We start from the raw sequence: 7711 nt of genomic DNA on the forward strand, positions 1-7711 counted from the left end.
AAAATAGACATTAAAGTGTTTAAAAAGTGGTCAAAATCTTTCGTCAGATGAACATGAAATTTGAGTCCAAAATCGGTCCTTACCGGACCTACTCCTTTAAAATGAAAGGCTAAAATACAAAAAAAATACCACAGCTCAACAATACATTGGCGTGATACATATCCACGCTTAAAGGATATTACAAACAAATTGAATAATCGTTAAAGTTATAAAAAGGATTTAAAAACACAAATAAATGAACACTGCAAAAATATGTCTTGTTGTTAAAGGATGTTCTTTACATGCACTCTAAAGTCATGTTCATTTATATAGAAAAGAAAGTTTATTACAATGTTAACACGGCCCTAGAACAGGTTTTAGCGGAATTTAGGTCTTTCCATGGTAGTCCGTTTTGGCCGTTCAGGGGATTTAAATGTATATAGCCACGACCGGTCAGAATGTTGAAATCAAATTAGATACCTCGTGTAAGCAGAGTGCCCCTCTCTATCTTCAAGTTAAGAACACTTTCAACAGTACTTGTGAAGTCCCTCATTTTGCACTGGCAGTACAAATTCCCAAAACTGCATTTCGAACAGCCTATTATGTGAAGGATGTCATCTGTATCTGTATCCAATTAGTTTCTGCCCATATAGGCACACTTTTGTATATGGAGTAAAACAATAAAATAGTTCCACCACTGTAGAATTATACACCAATATATTTACACGTTAAGCATTATGTACACAGCTCACAGTTTCTATCAAGATACTAATTTATCCTTCTTGACATAAAAGATGAAAATTGTCTGCATATTATTTAAACAGATATTTAAAAATTCTATTTTATAATATTTAGCATAACCGATCTGCAAACACTCTATGCGACCTGTCTAATTGACTTTAAAGATGATTTCCCCCTACTAATTATCAAGCATTGAAAGTATTTCATATCTCTTATTGTGTAAATTTTATATTAATTGTGTACACAGAGGTTCTATTTTACAGCTTATATCACTGTCTGACTCATATCACTGCTAGCACACTGGAATATATTAATAACTAGTTGCAAAATGTCTAGCTGTATAAAAGGATATTGCAAAGCAGGAAGCTCACTACATTTACATATAATTCACTACTGGTGTTCGAATTTGGTCTAGGGTTTGATAACACAGCCAAAAAATTGATAGTGTTTCTTCAGCCTGGTCAAATAATTTACATGTTGGATACACGTTTTTTTTAATTGTAAGCTGCTCTGACTATTTGTCTGTAGAATAAAGGTTCCAGTTGCAATTTATATTCTAATTGGAAGTCAGTTGACGTCTCTTTGATTAGCACTATTCGCTTAGGTCAAAGGATGATTTTTCCCAACTGTAAATGATGATGTCGGAATGTTTTTCTTGCTAGAGCAGTACATTATTTCTTCGTTAATTCTTGTCCAATATTTATGTACTGTTGTGGTACTTATTTTCTTCCATTTTCCTTTTGGCGGTTCATTATAAAGTACTGATAATGGATTTTCTAAATCATGTTTGATACAACTCTTTTTTTCATATCTATAAACCAGCTGTTACTATTCATGCTCTCAATCTGTCGTTGTCTTTCTGCTAGCCTCCACTCAGATAATGTTTTGTTTGCTCTTGAAAAATTTCCAAACATTATAAGGATTTTCAGATGTATTTCTGCTTCTATGGGTAGTAAACCAGCTATTAAATACACAGCAGGATCAGCAACATTAATATGTAACGAAAGAATTTGCAAAGGTTACTTTTTGTATAGGAGCTGTACATTGTCATGAATATTGCCTTTTGTAGTCCAGAATTTTGCCTTTTGAAGTCCAGAATTTTGACTTTTGTAGTCCAAAAGTTTGCCTTTTGCAGTCCAGAATTCCCAAAAATAGTTTTAACAATTTACAAATTTTCAGAAGTTGTCCTCTCTGTCAGATGTATTCAAAGGAAATAAAAATAAGTTTCAAAGAGTAAAGCAGCAGGGTAACACACTTTTACCCTGGTATCTGATGAGAAGTTTACTTTTATACACTTTTTGATATTTTTCTAATTTACGGCAAAAGAAGTCAGATAATGACATTTGCGGCCTTTTTGAAATGTCAAAGATGTTTGCATCTAGTTTGTTACCCCATCAATTTGCGATGGAAAGTATGCTGAAAATTTTGCCTGTTGACTTGCAATTTACTTTAATTAGTTATTAAAGGTACCAGAATTATAATTTAGTACGTCAGACGCGCGTTTCATCTACATAAGACTCATCAGTGACGCTCATATCAAAATATTTATAAAGCCAAACACGTACAAAATTGAAGAGCATTGAGGATTCAAAAGTCCCAAAAGTTGTGCCAAATACGGCTAAGGTAATCTATGCCTGGGATAAGAACATCCTTAGTTTTTCGTAAAATTCAGAGTTTTGTAAACAGGAAAGGAGTAGATTCATTAAGACCCTTTTTTCATGTTTATGGTCCCAAAACAGTTTAACAAAATTGTTTTGATAAAAACTTTTAGTTTCTTTTTGGAAGGTATAATGTACTTCTATATAAATATGTGCTGTTTTTGACAATACAATGCACATATATCGGGTACTTGCATCATTAAATCATGCTAAATTACTGAAATCTTCACAATTTCAGCATTTTAGTTAAATTTTAGACGGTTTCCGTCTTAAATGAAAGTGGCCGCATTCGTGTTCATTCTTGATATTGAAATGCAAGTTGTGTTTTATGATAATACATAACACAAATAAAGGTCGAGGATGAACACGGATGCGGCCACATTCATTTTTGACAAAAGCCATATGAAAAGTTTTTTTGGCAGATTTGATAGATTTTTAAGCTAGAATCGGAGCGTTTTTAATAAGTGAATCAGATAAAATCTTTCACAAAAAATATTTGAATCAATTGAAATATACATGTAAGTGTTTAAAAAGTGTCCAAAATCTTTCGTCAGATGAACTTGAAATTTGAGGCCAAAACCGGCCTTTACCGGACTTACTCCTTTATGAAATATGACCACATTATTGATATTCATGTCAACACCGAAATGTTGTCTACTGGGCTGGTGATACCCTCGGGGTCGAAACGTCCACCAGCAGTGGTACTCTTTTTGTACTTATATTTTCCTAGGATTTCAAATGTTTCGCTTTTAGCGTTCATGATGAAGTTAAATATAGAAAAACGCGTCGGGCGCATGCAATTTTTCAAGTTTTTTTCCCTCAATTTTTTACATCACTGGGACGATACCTCTGCTTGTGGACTATCTGTCCCCGAGGGTATCATCAGCTCACTAGTCAGTACTTCGGTACTGACATGATTTATAACAAACCTATTTAAATTGTCCGTTGATAAATTTTGCTAAATTGTAAAGACACTAAGGTTTCAACTCCCTCAGGCAAAGTTGACCATAGATAAATTTGGCTATTTGTTTTAGGGTTTTTGTCATATAGCTCTTAACTGTTTCGGTACTTATATTTTCCTCGGAATTCAATTTTTTTTGCTTTTAGCGTTCCTAATGAAGGTAAATCTAAAAAAAAGTGCTTCGGACGCATGAAATTATTTAACGTGTTTTTTTTTTTTTTTTTTTTAACAGACACCATATGCATGATAAAATATAACTACGTTGCTCGTGACTGAAAAAAACTGACAAAAACAGACAAATAACTCATGCGCATTTGTGAATTAATGTGTTAATCGGTCCCTCGTTGATCATTTTTCTAAAGTCAATCCTACAATTTGTTGATTATTCTATAAATATTCTGTTTTTGTTCTTCTAAAGTACGTTTCTATTGTCCAATGAATGAGTATATGTGGGTTGCTTTTAGTTGGGGTTTTATAGAATAAAAACCACAGATGCAGACTTATTTAGAATTAAAAAACAAATAACAGAAGCACTATGGCGATTCTTTATCTTTGAATCCTATTTCTATTTAACTTTATTCATTATTAAACTACACACTAATAAAAAGAACAGTTTTTTTACATGAAATAAATACATATAGCGTCAAATCAAATTTTTTATACTTGTAAACTATCTTTTTCTAGACGTCTATTGGGACGGCAATGTTTGCCATCCGTATTATCTGTCTGATCTCTATTAAGTGTTAATGTTTTATTCATTAAAATGTCTTTTTATTACTCGTCAAATAAAATTTCAATACAACAATTCGATTCGTACATTTTGTTGATATAATAGAAGTACAATTTCATAATTTTTTTTTCAATATGCATATCATAAAGTCATGCATATATTAGATGATGAACACATCATGCTTATTCTTGAAGAATTTTACGAATAGCCGTTCTATATGAAAACTTTACATTACGAACGACTACCTGTTAAGTTATGTACTACTTTTTGAAGTTTTAACGTCGTATAAAACCCTTATTTCGATATTTTATCCCCAGAACGCTTGATATTCGTGTTGTCCCATGTATTATACAGACATTTATCAATTTTCTCGACCAACAATGCTTTTGATCAAAAGTAATTAGGAATACACCTAATCGCTATTTATTCCATTCCGGATAAGTTCTAAAATTACACAACTTTTTCATCCAGTGAAGCTATCTGGGACCCTGTTTAAACAATTCACCATTCACGATACTTTTTAATGAGGCCGGTTTAAACTACCGTAAATATTTCAAACAAAATATTTTTTGACTTCAATTTTAATTTCGAAAAAAGTGGATCATACTCTATTAAATTTCCTTGATGATCGCTTTCTTAAGTTTTTCCTCCGTCAGCTCTCTACTGAAAAACCTTTATTTTCGGCCGCTGGACCCAAACAGAAAGTTGTATAACTGACTGTTTTCCCCGGATTGGACTAAATAGCGATAAGGTGTAATATAAACTCCAATCGGTACTGACATATGCCATATCGCGCCGTACGTAACGGATATTAAGGACAGCCGCTTTCCATAAATGCAAACACATCCAATAAATGATTCATATGGTTAACATCTGTCATAATCATGACTTGGTACAGGCGTTTTATTATGTAGAAAACGGTAGCTATAGGTAGAGTAGGTTCTATACGAATACGTATTTTTTTATTATAGTGGCATTGTGTATATATAGAGTATAATATTGTCAATACAATGTTTGTCAACCGGCCCACTGGATCTATAAGTCAATATAAGGCTCCAATATGGCACCTATTTTTAGCTAACATTTAAGATTAGGATTTATTGACTGAATTTGAGTATCAATATAGCTGGAACAATTACTAAGTGGAAAATAGGCTTTTTCATGAAAATGTACATACATGACAAATTGGGGTTATTTCCATAATGTCACAAATCGTAGACAATTTTACTTGTTCACGGCAGTTCAATGAAAACAGGTCTTATCTCGTTAATTTTTAAGACAAAAAAACAGAGCAGGATTGGTTGACAAAAAAAATCTTTCAGCATACTGTAATGACATTAACGGTATCAATTTTCCTGCACCAGATGCGCATTTCGACAATACATGTCTCTTCAGTAAATGCTCCATGCCAAAACATTTGAAATCAAAAGCTTAAATAAAAGACGAAGAGCTATAATCCAAAAGGTATTGAGATTGTTGAAGAATGTTTTCTGTCTTATCAAGACCTTTATATTCTTTACATTTTAAACATTTTAAGGCCACGAAGATTTAAATACGCAGCCACGTTAATATAGTTTAGGTTTGAATTGTAACGACATTAAGAGTTCAAAATCAAATATCTTTTACTCTAGGATGTATCATTATTTGGATATATGATGATTGAGAAGCTATATGTCGTAAGGAACCTAGCAAAATTTAGATAAATGAAAGGAACACGTTAGTAATAAGATAGTAAGAGAGGCACAGTATGAGTGACTTGACAAAATAATCATTTATTTTTATTAAAATGGTTTTAATTACCAGAAACAATCAACTTTACGTAATTTATCATGAAAATAAAACATCTCTTGCATATTTTCCTTCCAACTGTTATAATGCAACCGTCACTGTTGAATTTTTATCTATATATATGTAGCTGAAAAGCTTGTCTCGCGTACCAAAATATAGGCCTGGAATCCTTGATCAGGTAACTACATGGTCGATGTCACTGCTGGTGGACGTTTTGTCCAAAACAGTATCGACAACACAGAGGTCTGCTTTTTGGTTTGTGGTATCATGAAATATCATTGTTATGTTCCTTTATAAAAAGTTTTAAAAACTAAAACGTATGGCTAATGTTTAGGTTAATAATGGCTCTTTGAATATTAAACAAAATGCGGAAAAAAGGCCTGTTACACCTATAGTTTACATCATGTTTCAATATAATAAAAATGAAGGTGTTCATCTCAAGTCCAATAATCAATGCTGCTATATTTTTATCTTGTTGGTTAAGTGTCAGTTTCCGAGGAGACATGAAAAAGGCAACAGTAGTATTCAGTCGTTCAATAGTCATCAATCAATAAAACGAAAACAAGTAAGGGTTACAAAATTAAACCTAGGGAAGCATATCATAAGAGGAATACAAAGGAACAATAGACACACTAAACTTCTACAAAACAAACGTGCATATATATATAACAAGTCTAAAAGAATACAACATCACCAAAACACAATAAAACGACCAATATGTTAGATATTTCGGATAACAGATATCCTTCTTCGGTAATAAGAAGGATATCTGTTATCCGAAATATCTAACATATTGTTCGTTTTATTGTGTTTTGGTGATGTTGTATTCTTTTAGACTTGTTATATATTATATTATGTAGTGTACTGCATCATGTTTATATGATCCATCGCCCCGTAAGATTTATCGTTGACTATTTATTCAGTCATTTAATATATATAATGGCAGTCAGCAGGGTTAAAGAACATCAGTTGTTCGACCTGTTAGTCAAATGCGTTTTGTTTAAATATACTTTTTCACTCTTTTGGTCTTTTGGAAAATGTTGTTTGTGCTGTTTTTAGACCCTTCTACAACGAAATTTGTTTGACATGCACACGTATAAAAATTGCGGTTTTTATCCAACAAGGTTTGAACGTAGTTTTCAATTTAGACTCGTTTATATTTTTTGTTTGGGCATGTATCATATTTTCCCTCCGGTTTATATGATCCGTTCATCCTATATATTGACTCTTAAAATTCAAGAGTTAATCTAAAAATGAGGGTACTTTCTCTAAAACAAAAATGAGGGTACTTTTTATATGGCCTTCCAAATACCGTTTCGATCCCTAACATCACTGAAGAGACATTTATTGTCGAAATCCGGATATGGTGTACTAAAGAAATATTGACACCGAATGTTTGTGGCACAACATCCTGTCCACAAGTTAACAACTTTTTTTTTCTGTAACGTATTAAATTTATATTAAGATCCAGTTTGTTACATCTTGTGATCAATTTTATTTGGCAATCGTCAATGGCTGTCAGCAGGGTTAAAGAACATCAGTTGTTCGACCTGTTAGTCAAATGCGTTTTGTTTAAATATACTTTTTCACTCTTTTGGTCTTTTGGAAAATGTTGTTTGTGCTGTTTTTAGACCCTTCTACAACGAAATTTGTTTGACATGCACACGTATAAAAATTGCGGTTTTTATCCAACGCAGTCATAGGTTTGAACGTAGTTTTCAATTTAGACTCGTTTATATTTTTTGTTTGGGCATGTATCATATTTTCCCTCCGGTTTATATGATCCGTTCATCCTATATATTGACTCTTAAAATTCAAGAGTTAATCTAAAAATGAGGGTACTTTCTCTAAAAA

The sequence above is a fragment of the Mytilus trossulus genome, unplaced genomic scaffold (genome assembly GCF_036588685.1).
Source record: "Mytilus trossulus isolate FHL-02 unplaced genomic scaffold, PNRI_Mtr1.1.1.hap1 h1tg000128l__unscaffolded, whole genome shotgun sequence".
NCBI lineage: Eukaryota > Metazoa > Mollusca > Bivalvia > Mytilida > Mytilidae > Mytilus > Mytilus trossulus.